The following is a 14,684-nucleotide window of genomic DNA, read 5'->3' as shown; positions in this document are numbered from 1 at the left end:
TGTAGTGTTAATGGGAACCTGCGCATTGGATGCCGCTGCTGCTAGTCTTCCCCCAATGGCACGGAATAGCACAGAAGGTTTCAGGGAGTCTGTGGTGTCACTGCCAGACACCACACTTGCTAGGTGGTAGCTTAAATCGGCCGCGGTCCATTCAGTACATGTCGGACCCGCGTGTCGACACTGTGTGATCGCAGACCTAGCGCCATCACAAGGCAGGTCTCGTGATACGAACGAGCACTCGCCCAGTTGTACGACGACATTGCTAGCGACAATACGGACGAAGCCTTCCTCTCATTTGCCGAGAGACAGTTAGAATAGCCTTCTGCTAAGTCCATGGCTACGACCTAGCAAGGCGCCATTAGCCTTACATAGTTTGAGAATTATAGTATAAATGTCTCAAGAAGAACGCTATAGTCATCAACTAATAAAGTTAAGGATAAAGCAGCTACGTAATTTTCTTGCTACCATTCAATAGTTATCCTGTTCCAGAATTCACGCCCGTCGGCGTGTGTGTACGCGTGCCTTTCTTTCGGCTACTTCAGTGTGGCGTAACAGTCTTGTTACGTCACAACAGAGTCCATTACCTGTTTTCGGATGGCAGGTGAAAACGTGATAGACGTGAATGGTGCACAGTACAACGGTCCTCCCTTGAGGTCGTCAGACGTGCTTCACTATAACCCTGACGACCATCTCCTTTCCATGCAGTGCAACAGAGGCCACTGTCACATTCGAATGCCCCACAAATCTGGGTATTGCATGACTCGACCGGCCAGACAAATGGACGCCCACAATGAGGCCCCTCTCAAATTCTGTCAGGTGCTGATAAGGCTGTCTCACACGAGTAGGCAGCATCACCGTGTCGGTCTTCAGTGATCACGCGACACGCATCGCTGTTCATGCCCTTTTATGTACTCTACCAGGCATGGTAGGAAGACTAAACATAAACAACACTAATGCACTCTGGCGGCTGTTCCACCTGTTACGAAAGACTACAACGCTAATACTTCAGGTACCCGCCGATAGTGTGTTCGTTAGGTGGTCCACTTTTTGGTGAGACAGTAATTTATCGTGTCATATTAGCACGAGAAGTTTTGAGACTCTGAACTCCATCCTCGCGCGATACAAGTTCCAGTACTATAGATGATGGTGAGACAGGAATTTGCTAAGCACGTATTCTTGGGCTCAGCCGAAAAATTTGGTGTATGTTGTCTTTTAAGAAAGAAGCTCAAATGGCTCAGAGCACTAGGGGACTTGACATCTGAGGTCATCAGTCCCTAGAATTTAGAACTACTTAAACCTAACTAACCTAACGACATCACACACAATCCTACCCGAGGCAGGATTCGAACCTGAGACTGTAGCGGTCGCGCGGTTCCAGACTGAAGCGCCTAGAACCGCTCTGCCACACGGCCATCTACGAAAGAAACAAGACAGATTGTGCAAATTTCGTAATTTCCAAATATGTTAAATTACTGGTGGGCCCATTTCAGTGTTACCCACATGAGCATCTGTTGCTTTGACAACTCACGACGTTTCTAGTTGTCGTTTTACGAGAGGCTGCACAGGATCTCCATCGTTTATGTCTTCCGGACGAGGGCGTCGTATGTCTTTACTAAAATACACGTTTATTTTGACATAACCTGACGGACTCTGTCTTCAGACAAGGGCTTAGCTGTTAACAAAGACGCAGCATCAGGCATCCGGCTAAAGCTTCCAAGAGAGATCTTTCCATAACCTGTTGCTAGTTTTTGTTGCCAACCGGGCGCTGACAAGAGGTGATAACAGTAAACACAAACTACAAGAAGGGACGTAATGATGTGGTAAGATTTCAGGAAACGATGAGGACAAATGAGCACAAGTCCTTCTACGGGGGATAAAGAGATTGGCGCAGGAGAGGAAGTCGTGGTGGCATGCTTCATCAAAGCAGTCGGATTGATTATTTATGACGTTGTTCCTCTACAACTGAGTTGAGGGTCAGAGACATCACGATGAACAGACGTTAATGTGTAACGGTTCATCCCCCTTCCATCCCACCCCTCCCTTCCCGTCTCTCAAGTATACTAGTAGGAACGAACAGTTATCTTCCCTTGTCCTTCGCGTTCTTGCGATAGACCGCACATTGGTCACGTTTCTCTCCTTACTTCGGTACGCCTTTATCACACAACAGCACGCCTAGAACCAACAAACTATGAAAACGTACTGAAGTAGCTTCTAGTGACACAATTCATGTGTCGACAATGATTCGAAAAGAGGTCTTCCGCAGGAAATGAGATGTCGCGGACAGCCTGCGATGTGGAGGAATTGGAAACCCGACAAGATTCCACAGCAACAACAGATTGCGAAATCCTTCAACTGCCCGTCACCTCGCAGCAATGTGACCGGCCACGAAGGTGTTGGCGTTCAACGGAGCACGGTGCAGAATATCCACAACGGGCTTTATAAGCAGGAAAGGGCGTTGAGTACTATGTAAAATATGAGATAATGAAAATCCGGAAAGCTAGACGAGACTGAAATAAGTCTATTATATATCCTCCCCTTTCATCGTCTTGTACGTGAATTAAAATTGCTGCTTGGTAAATTTCTCTCTCTCTCTCTCTCTCTCTCTCTCTCTCTCTCTCTCTCTCTCAGAGCGGGCATGCAGATGGTTGGCACACTAAATGCTTTGGCGCAAGAGTCCGACGCCGGGTGTTCGCACCATAATCTCAAAGTAGAACGCCTGGCGAGCAGGACATTCATTTCTAGAGTTTACCAGCGCCCAAACAGCCCAGCTTACAGAGTTGCGCAGCTCTTTAATATCGCAAAATATTGCGCTGAAAGCCAATGTACCTTGTTCTTCCCAATGATTTTGGTTTTTATTCAGTCGAACGTTCTAAACTTTCTTCAATCGAATGAGCAGGCAGTGGTTACTTTGGGAACACTCAGATCACACCTTATGATAGTGTTAGCATCCTAATGCAGCAATATTTTGTAGCGCCTGATATCTTTCCATATTTCGTGATTTATGGACTCTTTTTTTTTTTTTTTAATGTCATGTAGCTCAGACAATTCACATCACTTTTGAATAATTTAGATACTAGTGTTTAATTTCAGTGTACCTGATTTCCTTCGGTTGATGGATCATGTGACCTGAATTACACGTCTTTCGTCTGGGTTTAACTCAGCTTCTTTTCCTCTTGGTAAAATTTACGTGTGTTACCTATCATGCGTGTTTTGAAGTTGTTTTATTCGAATAACTACCCTCATGAAACTTTCTTGTGTTTTTTAATTATTGTTGGTTTACAACCTTAAATAATAGTAAATGAGTACATTAAGTATTTGTAATACGCTTTGCAACTATTTGCTGAACTTATAATCTCCCCTAAATATCAACCATTTAGATTTGCCTGTTGTAATACACAACCTCCACAAGACTAGCACAGTTACGTGCGTAGTTCAGGGTAACACATTGAAACTTGTTTGGACTATTTAAATGATTGAGAATGTCGGCAAAATTTTGTGTACTAACAACATTTATTTTTCCAAACAAGTTCTAGATTGAATACGCTAAACAACTAACAGATGATTTAATACTCGACTGCGTAGATCCTGGTAGGCAAAGACAGTTTAACCAGGTGATCAGTGACTCAAGTACTGAGATCATCAGTTCCCTAGAACTAGGAACTAATTAAACCTAACTAACCTAAGAATATCACACACATCCATGCCCGAGGTAGAATTCGAACCAGCGACTGTAGCAGTCGCGCGGTTCCAGACTGAAGCGCCTACAGCCGCTCGGCCACCGCGGCCGGCTGTACAAGTTAGAAATACGCTGGATAAATATAAGATTGCAACATTCGTATTGCAAAAAAAAGATTTGTGTAGGCGCTTCAGCTGTTTCTTGGTGTGTTCCTCCCGACTGAATTTATAGGAAATGCAACACTGTCAGTCTGGTTGTAGTCGTATTTTCTGTGGTGTAATAGAAGTCTCGAATAGTGGTCGACAAAAGTAGTAACTAGAGTGTCGAGTGCTCAGGTCGATGCTCGATGCTGCAGCAGATTTGCATTTATATGCAGCCAGAATTGTCGCCTCTTTCGGGAGCGAAACGACGTGAGGCGACTGCCGCCGGGAAGAATAACGCGGTTACCTCCCCCCCCCCCTCCCCTCCCACTCCGGTCCTCCAAGTGGCAGCCGCGGCCCTCGGCTGGGATGGAATATGTTATCATGTTGTCCTTTGCGGCTCTCGGCGAGCGCGTCCCCCCTCCAGAGTGTGCTCACATGTCGCCGGCCGCTGAATTGTTAAGCGTGTTTGCGCAGCCCTATGCGTTCTTTGTTGGCTCCTCCGCTCTGCTCGATGCGTATTCAGCCGGTGCGGGAAGCGGGGCCATCCTGCGCTATCTTCCCGTGTCAGGGCGGCAGCCGGGTCAAGAGGGCAAACACTCCACCCAGTCTACACTCCTCACTCCGCCCTGGGCCGCGCTACATCTCGCTCGGTCCTTCAAAAGGCATTCCCTCGCGTGCGGCGGCTTGGTCGCAGGCTCTCACCTAACCGTGTACAACCGTCCTATCCAATTAACTAACAGATTGAAATACCGTGGACTGAAGCTCGACCGGCAACTGACATGGAAACCCCACCTACTAATTAACCAACAGAAACGTCACATACTAAAATGTAGACTTTCACGGCCGGAAATGCCGTGGTCGGTTGATGAATTCTGTGTTGTTTCCCAACGTTTCGTCCACGTCTGCGGGAGACATCTTCAAGGGGGTCCGTAGGTCGATGGAAGGTCCAACACACCCACTGGCTCGCTACTGACTGCCGCTAAATTCCGTGTCTGAGCGCTCCCGCGCCGCGGCGTGACGTCACGTGTTTTGAAAACGTCAGTGCAATTGGCCGCTGTCCGTTGCCGTCGATCGCCGTTGCCATCACCCAGTAGTGGACGGGTGGTACACATCTTCTTTAGCACCGGCATCCATATACCGTTTAATTTCACGCCTTCCTCCTTTCGATGAAATTATCAGGGTGTTTAGCGATTTCGATTGCCTCCCTGTAGAGCCTTTCATAATATCCGCTTGTGGCCGCTAGTACTTGCGTCTCCTCGAAACGAATATGATGGTTCCCTGACTGGAAAGCATGCTCCGCAACAGCTGATCGTTCCGTTTCTCCTCTTCTACAATTGCCCTTGTGCTCTTCCAAACGTTTTGAAACAGTTCTTTTAGTGGTACCCACATGAAACGTCACAACGAACCAAATTACAAACAGAGCGAATATGCGGGTCACCCGGTGGTATGACTTGGGTACACCAGGCGGGGAGCAAGCCCTGCTCTCCTTTTCAGTGGGACATGGCGGGGTGGGGGGGGGGGGGGCGCAGTTTTGTGGATATGCAGGGTCAAGTCACTTTAATGTGACCACCGCTTATGGTCGAGGTCAACGTGCAATAATCACTCACACATGGCAAGTGGCAGCAGTAGCAACGGATAGTGCAGGGCAGTGGTTCCCAACCTTTCTTAGACCATTACCCCTGCGTGCAATCAGACGTTAACTAGTGTCCCTTCCCTCCCCCTCCCTCCCACATATGTTGTTCCCCCCTCCACCACATTTTCGCCAGCCTTAGCACCTAACTAATCTGCAGTCTGAAAGACTTTTCTTGGAACGCTTTTATTTGTAAAATGACGAGAGACGAACAATACTTAGTTTGTGTGTGTGTGTGTGTGTGTGTGTGTGTGTGTGTGTGTGTGTGTGTGTTAGAATAAATAACGAAGGAATTCGTGGTGCATCGCAAGTGCTAGCCACAACTTCTTCTCAGAAAAGGAAGCTAACTATTCACAGTGGTAGATCACACTTGTAATGATCTTTTGAAAATAATTTGGTTTCGTGACTGAAATAGAATAGAATCGTTTAGTTTTTACTCCTCAGAAAATTTCATTTTACTCTGAGGGGGTAATTACCCCAGCTTGGGAACCACTGATATAGAGCCTATACAGAGTGCCAGGGTGGTGGTAGTGGGGAGGAGGGGAGCGGACGTGAAGAACAGTGCAGTCGCCCTATGAATTTCAAACAAGTATCTCATCTATTTCTTTTAACCAATACAAGCGCCTTCTAATGATCATTAGCCAAGTAGAAGAACAGAGACAAAATGAGTCTAAAAATGTCCGTAATTGGCCTTCTATAACTTCTAGTGGTGAGCAATTAGAACAGAAACACGACAGAGATTTTAAATTTTCGGGCGGATATTGCCTTTGCAATCTTACAGGATCGCTAAGAGAGAGAAAGGAACATCACAGATCACGCAGGCTCAATACGCTGTATTACAGCGGACAACAATGTTACGTCGGGACAGGTTGTTTTTGCTTCAGTGTAATAACTTCGCAGAGAGTTTTACACTCTTTGAAGTTTGAATTTGATTTAATTTTCCATCGACATGAACTGCACGCAGTTAATAACTGAGTTCTTTGTTAACAGAAACAAAGAGCTACTTAACTTAAGCTTCCATGTGCTGTGGTACAAGCTCTCCTATATACACTCGTGCTCATGAATTAAAGATAATGCTGATACATGCTGAAACAACGCTCTCGTGGTCGGTTTGCGGGTTTCAATCACCTCGGGGTATGACCATGGCGATGCATTTGACCTGCGGTCGTCGCACGGTGGCACTGGCAGCAGTCCACATACGCAGAGGTGTGTTGGTGCGTATCGGAGTACGGTGCAGCGAGTAAGTGTGCAGACGTTTTCAGACGTGCTAATGGTGACTGTGTGTTGAAAATGGCTCAAAGAACACATGCTGATGACGTTATGGGGGGTAGAATGGTAGGGCGAGTGGAGGCTGGACAAACACAGCAGGTCGTTGCGCGGACCACAAAATGTGATCTCCAGATTATGGCAACGATTCCAGCAGATAGGAAACGTGTCCAGGCACTACAGTACGAGACGTCCATAGTGTACAACACCACAAGAAGACCGATATCTCATCATCAGTGCCCGCAGACAGCCATGGAGTGCTGTAGATAGCCTCGCTCGGAACCTTACCGCAGCCACTGGAACAGTTGCCTCCAGACACACAGTCTGCAGACGACTGAACAGACAGGGTTTATTAGCCAGGTGACCTGCAGGGTGCATTTCACTGCGTCACAGGAAAGCCCGTAAAGCCTGGTGTCAAGAACACAGTACAAGTTCATTGGAACAGTGGTCCCAGGTTATGTTCACAGACGAATCCAGGTATAGTCTGCACAGTGATTCTCACAGAGTTTTCATCTGGCGTGAACCAGGAACCAGATACCGACCCCTTAATGTCCTTGAAAGGGGGGTCGTTGTTGGATGGTGTGGTGTGGGATTATGATTGGTGCACGTACACCCTTGCATGTATTTGACAGAGGAACTGTAACAGGTCAGGCGTATAGTGACGTCATTTTGCACCAGTATGCCGCCTTTTCAGGGGTGCAGTGGGTCCCACCTTCCTCCTGATGGATGATAACGCACGGCCCCACTGAGCTGCCATCGTGGAGGAGTACCTTGAAACAGAAGATATCAGGCGAATGGAGTGTCCTGCCTGTTCTCCAGACCTAAACCCCATCGAGCACGTCTGAGCTCTCGGTCGACCTATCGCTGCACGTCTTCAAACACCTACGACACTTCAGGAGCTCCGACAGGCACTGGTGCAAGAATGGGAGGCTATACCCCAGCAGCTGCTCGACCACCTGATCCAGATTATGCCAACCCGTTGTGCGATCTGTGTACGTGTGCATGGTGACCATTTCCCCATATTGATATCGGGGTACATGCGCAGGAAACTGTGGCGTTCTGTAGCACATGTGTTTCGGGGCGGTTTTCTCAACTTACCACCAATACCGTGGACTTACAGATGTGTGTCATGTGTGTTTCCTATGTGCCTATGCTGTTAGCGCCAGTTTTGTGTAGTGCCACGTTGTGTGGCACCACATTCTGCAATTATCCTTAATTTATGAGCATGAGTATAGTCCACTTTAGCCTCACGGTCGGTGAAGTAGAAGTCTGCAATGTACACTATAAGGTTGCTATATGCTGCCTGTCTCTGTGCTAGAGGCTAAGTCTGCGGCTCCTACTCGGTGACATACTGGAACTCACCAGGTGCAACAGTCTTTAACTAACTCGATCTAACTGAACTAACTCGAACTAACTGGTCCTCTGGTCCGCGGCGGCGATCCTAAATACTGGCGGTCGAGAGTGTGTTGTCGGAGCGTTTCCAGCGAGTCTGTGTTTGGCCTCCATCGATCTTCTTGTAGCCGGCCAGTGTGGCCGAGCGGCTCTAGGCGCTTCAGTCTGGAACCGCGCGACCGCTGTACGGTCGCAGGTTCGAATCCTGCCTCGGGCATGGATGTGTGTGATAACCTTAGGTCGATTAGGTTTAAGTAGTTCTAAGTTCTAGGGGACTGATGACCTCAGATGTTAAGTCTCACAGTGCTCAGAGTTATCTTATCTGATCTTATTGTAACCTCTGTGCCGCATGTTGTGCTGGCGCCAGCGTAAACTAGCAAAAAAACCGAATGAGTGAGACTTGGACTCGTACAGACGCATAAAGACAGTCGCTTTCCCCTCGCTCCAATGGCGACTGGGACAGGAAAAGCAATTACTAGTAACAGTGCGAGACACTCTCCGCCATTCCCTATATTATGATTTGCAGAAAATGTATGCACATTTAGATGGAACGTGAAGAACTGCATCAAATCAGCCTTCAGACAAGACCACAACAACAACAGTATGGCAACGGTCCCGAAATTCAGTTCTTCGCAGTAGCGTCCACTGACACTAGCACTGCAAAATCAAGGCTTGTATCTTTCTACGGAACTCTGCAGTCTGTGTGAAACAAAATTTAGTGAAGACGTGTGGACGAAAACCATGGTAGCCAAGAGAGGAATGTTCCCGCGGTCCCCCTTACAAAGCTATTCACCACGCGAGCTCCTGTGTTTCGCGGGTCGTTTTATTCAAGGTCGTCGATCAGCACTCATTTTTCCGGGCGACGGGAGTCTTTTTATTTCCCGCCGTGGCGGCGACGAAGGCGGAGCCGGTAGCCCCGTAACGTATGGGCCGGAAGCGCCCGCCGAGGAGCGCGGAGTGCGTGGCGGAGGGTGGGCGGCACCAGCCGGCGTATTTCAGGCGCGGCGCTGAAACACGGCCTTAATAAAGCGTCGCGCGGCGTGGCGTGACTGCTCGGGCCCCCGGTGGCCGGCTCAATAGACGCAGCTCCGCTCCTATTTACTGCTTCCGGGACCGGACGCCGCTCCGCGCCGCTAAAACAATAACGAATGGTGATCAAGGGCATTGCCTTCCCCCTTCCCCCACCCCTACCTCCGGCGACGCAATTGGTCGCCCGTAGCCGCAGCAGGTCCACCGCTGGGACCTGCTCGCTCCTGTTTAGCGCACCTGGCCGAAGCAGGTAGCCGGTATATAGTGGGTGCTGCTGCCGTACAACAAACGACACGGTACTGTCCTCTCAGGGCGGTTCACACCAGGATAGCCATCTGGTCCGTCGGCGAGAGATTTACCAGTTCCACTAAACGAGAACGCGCTGAGAGAACACTGGTCTGGCAGAGTGTCGAGTGCTGAAGAACGCACTCTGTATTTCCGTCATTAGACCCGTGGTCTAGGGGTTAGCCGGCACGGTAGCTCAGCGTGTTAGGTCAGAGAGCTGGTTAGCCTCTGTAATAAGAAAACTAAGTGGAAGGATCAACAAAAAGAACTTGACCGGATGTCATGTGACGTCCACAACGACCAAAAACATCGATCAACAACGGAAAAAAAGGGGTAGCGTCTTTGATTCATAATCAAAACGTCTTCGGTCCCGGGTTCGATCCCCGCCACTGCCTAAATTTTGATAAATAATCAGCAGTCACATTCGGCCAACGGCCTTGTCAAACAGGGCGGAGGAGCGGATAGAGGTTCAGGGCACTCTCTTGTCCTAGGGGTGGGAAATTGCCCCTAGAGGCGGAAGAATCAGCAATGATCAACGACATGAGAATGCAGAAGGCAATGGAAACCACTGCATTAAAGACACGTATCGTGTATCCACAGGACATGTGGCCTGTAATTGAAGAAGTGTCATGATGATCTCTCCATTGGCAAAAGATTCCGGAATAGTCCCCCATTCGGATCTCCGGGAGGGGACTGCCAAGGGGGAGGTTACCATGAGAAAAAGACTGAATAATCAACGAAAGGATAACGTTCTACGAGTCGGGGCGTGGAATGTCAGAAGCTTGAACGTGGTAGGGAAATTAGAAAATCTGAAAAGGGAAATGCAAAGGCTCAATCTAGATATAGTAGGGGTCAGTGAAGTGAAGTGGAAGGAAGACAAGGATTTCTGGTCAGATGAGTATCGGGTAATATCAACAGCAGCAGAAAATGGTATAAGAGGTGTAGGATTCGTTATGAATAGGAAGGTAGGGCAGAGGGTGTGTTACTGTGAACAGTTCAGTGACCGGGTTGTTCTAATCAGAATCGACAGCAGACCAACACCGACAACGATAGTTCAGGTATACATGCCGACGTCGCAAGCTGAAGATGAACGGATAGAGAAAGTGTATGAGGATACTGAAAGGGTAATGCAGTATGTAAAGGGGGACGAAAATCTAATAGTCATGGGCGACTGGAATGCAGTTGTAGGGGAAGGAGTAGAAGGAAAGGTTACAGGAGAATATGGGCTTGGGACAAGGAATGAAAGAGGAGAAAGACTAATTGAGTTCTGTAACAAGTTTCAGCTAGTAATAGCGAATACCCTGTTCAAGAATCACAAGAGGAGGAGGTATACTTGGAAAAGGCCGGGAGATACGGGAAGATTTCAATTAGATTACATCATGGTCAGACAGAGATTCCGAAATCAGATACTGGATTGTAAGGCGTACCCAGGAGCAGATATAGACTCAGATCACAATATAGTAGTGATGAAGAGTAGGCTGAAGTTCAAGACATTAGTCAGGAAGAATCAATATGCAAAGAAGTGGGATACGGAAGTACTAAGGAATGAAGAGATACGTTTGAAGTTCTCTAACGCTATAGATACAGCAATAAGGAATAGCGCAGTAGGCAGTACAGTTGAAGAGGAATGGACATCTCTAAAAAGGGCCATCACAGAAGTTGGGAAGGAAAACATAGGTACAAAGAAGGTAGCTGTGAAGAAACCATGGGTAACAGAAGAAATACTTCAGTTGATTGATGAAAGGAGGAAGTACAAACATGTTCCGGGAAAATCAGGAATACAGAAATACAAGTCGCTGAGGAATGAAATAAATAGGAAGTGCAGGGAAGCTAAGACGAAATGGCTGCAGGAAAAATGTGAAGACATCGAAAAAGATATGATTGTCGGAAGTACAGACTCAGCATACAGGAAAGTCAAAACAACCTTTGGTGACATTAAAAGCAACGGTGGTAACATTAAGAGTGCAACGGGAATTCCACTGTTAAATGCAGAGGAGAGAGCAGATAGGTGGAAAGAATACATTGAAAGCCTCTATGAGGGTGAAGATTTGTCTGATGTGATAGAAGAAGAAACAGGAGTCGATTTAGAAGAGATAGGGGATCCAGTATTAGAATCGGAATTTAAAAGAGCTTTGGAGGACTTACTGTCAAATAAGGCAGAAGGGACAGATAACATTCCATCAGAATTTCTAAAATGATTTGGGGGAAGTGGCAACAAAACGACTATTCACGTTGGTGTGTAGAATATATGAGTCTGGTGATATACCATCTGACTTTCGGAAAAGCATCATCCACACAATTCCGAAGACTGCAAGAGCTGACAAGTGCGAGAATTATCGCACAATCAGCAAAACAGCTCATGCATCGAAGCTGCTTACAAGAATAATATACAGAAGAATGGAAAAGAAAATTGAGAATGCGCTAGGTGACGATCAGTTTGGCTTTAGGAAAAGAAAAGGGACGAGAGAGGCAATTCTGACGTTACGGCTAATAATAGAAGCAAGGCTAAAGAAAAATCAAGACACGTTCATAGGATTTGTCGACCTGGAAAAAGCGTTCGACAATATAAAATGGTGCAAGCTGTTCGAGATTCTGAAAAAAGTAGGGGTAAGCTATAGGGAGAGACGTGTCATATACAATATGTACAACAACCAAGAGGGAATAATAAGAGTGGACGATCAAGAACGAAGTGCTCGTATTAAGAAGGGTGTAAGACAAGGCTGTAGCCTTTCGTCCCTACTCTTCAATCTGTACATCGAGGAAGCAATGACGGAAATAATAGAAAGGTTCAGGAGTGGAATTAAAATACAAGGTGAAAGGATATCAATGATACTATTCGCTGATGACATTGCTTTCCTGAGTGAAAGTGAAGAAGAATTAAATGATCTGCTGAACGGAATGAACAGTCTAATGAGTACACAGTATGGTTTGAGAGTAAATCGGAGAAAGACGAAGGTAATGAGAAGTAGTAGAAATGAGAACAGCGAGAAACTTAACATCAGGACTGATGGTAACGAAGTCAATGAAGTTAAGGAATTCTGCTACCTAGGCAGTAAAATAACCAATGACGGACGGAGCAAGGAGGACATCAAAAGCAGACTCGCTATGGCAAAAAAGCCATTTCTGGCCAAGAGACGTCTACTAATATCAAATACCGGCCTTAATTTGAGGAAGAAATTTCTGAGGATGTACGTCTGGAGTACAGCATTGTATGGTAGTGAAACATGGACTGTGAGAAAACCGGAAGAGAAGAGCATCGAAGCATTTGAGATGTGGTGCTATAGACGAATGTTGAAAATTAGGTGGACTGATAAGGTAAGGAATGAGGAGGTTCTACGCAGAATCGGAGTGGAAAGGAATATGTGGAAAACACTGATAAGGAGAAGGGACAGGATGATAGGACATCTGCTAAGACGTGAGGGAATGACTTCCATGGTACTAGAGGTAGCTGTAGAGGGCAAAAACTGTAGAGGAAGACAGAGATTGGAATACGTCAAGCAAATAATTGAGGACGTAGGTTGCAAGTGCTACTCTGAGATAAAGAGGTTAGCAAGGGAAAGGAATTCGTGGCGGGCCGCATCAAACCAGTCAGTAGACTGATGACAAAAAAAAAAACAGTTATGTGGCATTGAAGTTTATTTTATTTCGCTTCACGAATGCTTCCTGCCAATATTTCACATTTAAAGCCCTCTGCAGTCACGTCACAGGATCTTCGTAGGTGCACAATAGTGTAGTATTATTTTGTGAATGATTAATATTGAGGACTGTATGAATGCGAACATAGATTGCAAAGTTTTGTAGCAGCAAGAAGGGGGCACTATGTCTATAAGTTGTTGATGCTAACCCTACTTGTACATGCCGGCACAGGTCGCGTCGGCTGTCTTAATTTTACCACTGCTGCCGCTGCTTCAGTGATCTAACTGCTACAGGACTATAATAGCGTGGCAGACCCGTTTTGTTTATGTCAACTTGAAAATAAACAGCATAACGAGCGTGTTTGAACATTGTTGTTGTTGTTGTTGTTGTTGTGATCTTCAGTCCTGAGACTGGTTTGATGCACCTCTTCATGCTACTCTATCCTGTGCAAGCTGCTTCATCTCCCAGTACTTAGTGCAACCTACATCCTTCTGAATCTGCTTAGTGTATTCATCTCTTGGTCTCCCTCTACGATTTTTACCCTCCACGCTGCCCTCCAGTAGTAAATTGGTGATCCCTTGATGCCTCAGAACATGTCCTACCAACCGATCCCTTCTTCTAGTCAGGTTGTGCCACAAACTTCTCTTCTCACCAATCCTATTCAATACCTCCTCATTAGTTACGTGATCTACCCATCTAATCTTCAGCATTCTTCTGCAGCACCACATTTCGAAAGCTTCTATTCTCTTCTTGTCCAAACTATTCTTCGTCCATGTTTCACTTCCATACATGGGTACACTCCATACAAATACTTTCAGAAACGACTTCCTGACACTTAAATCTATACTCGATGTTAATAAATTTCTCTTCTTCAGAAACGCTTTCCTTGCCGTTGCCAGTCTACATTTTGTATCCTCTCTACTTCGACCATGGTCAGTTATTTTGCTCCCCAAATAGCAAAACTCCTTTACTACTTTAAGTGTCTCATTTCCTAATCTAATTCCCTCAGCATCACCCGACTTAATTCGACTACATTCCGTTATCCTCGTTTTGCTGTTGTTGATGTTCATCTTATGTCCTCCTTTCAAGACACTGTCCATTCCGTTCAACTGCTCTTCCAAGTCCTTTGCACTCTCTGACAGAATTACAATGTCATCGGCGAGCCTCAAAGTTTTTATTTCTTCTCCATGGAATTTAATACCTACTCGGAATTTTTCTTTTGTTTTCTTTACTGCTTGCTCAATATACAGATTGAATAACGTCGGGGAGAGGCTACTAACCTGTCTCACTCCCTTCCCAACCACTGCTTCCCTTTCATGTCCCTCGACTCTTATAACTGCCAACTGGTTTCTGTACAAATTGTAAATAGCCTTTCGCTCCCTGTATTTTACCCCTGTCACCTTTAGAATTTGAAAAAGAGTATTCCAGTCAACAGTGTCAAAAGCTTTCTCCAAGTCTACAAATGCTAGAAACGTAGGCTTGCCTTTCCTTAATCTTTCTTCTAAGGTAAGTCGTAAGGTTAGTATTGCCTCACGTGTTCCAAAATTTCTACGGAATCCAACCTGATCTTCCCCTAGGTCGGCTTCTACCAGTTTTCCATTCGTCTGTAAAGAATTCGCGTTAATAT

The sequence above is a fragment of the Schistocerca piceifrons genome, chromosome 5 (assembly GCF_021461385.2).
Source record: "Schistocerca piceifrons isolate TAMUIC-IGC-003096 chromosome 5, iqSchPice1.1, whole genome shotgun sequence".
Classification (NCBI taxonomy): domain Eukaryota; kingdom Metazoa; phylum Arthropoda; class Insecta; order Orthoptera; family Acrididae; genus Schistocerca; species Schistocerca piceifrons.
The sequence above is the reverse complement of the archived record's forward strand: the minus strand, read 5'-3'. Positions refer to the sequence as shown.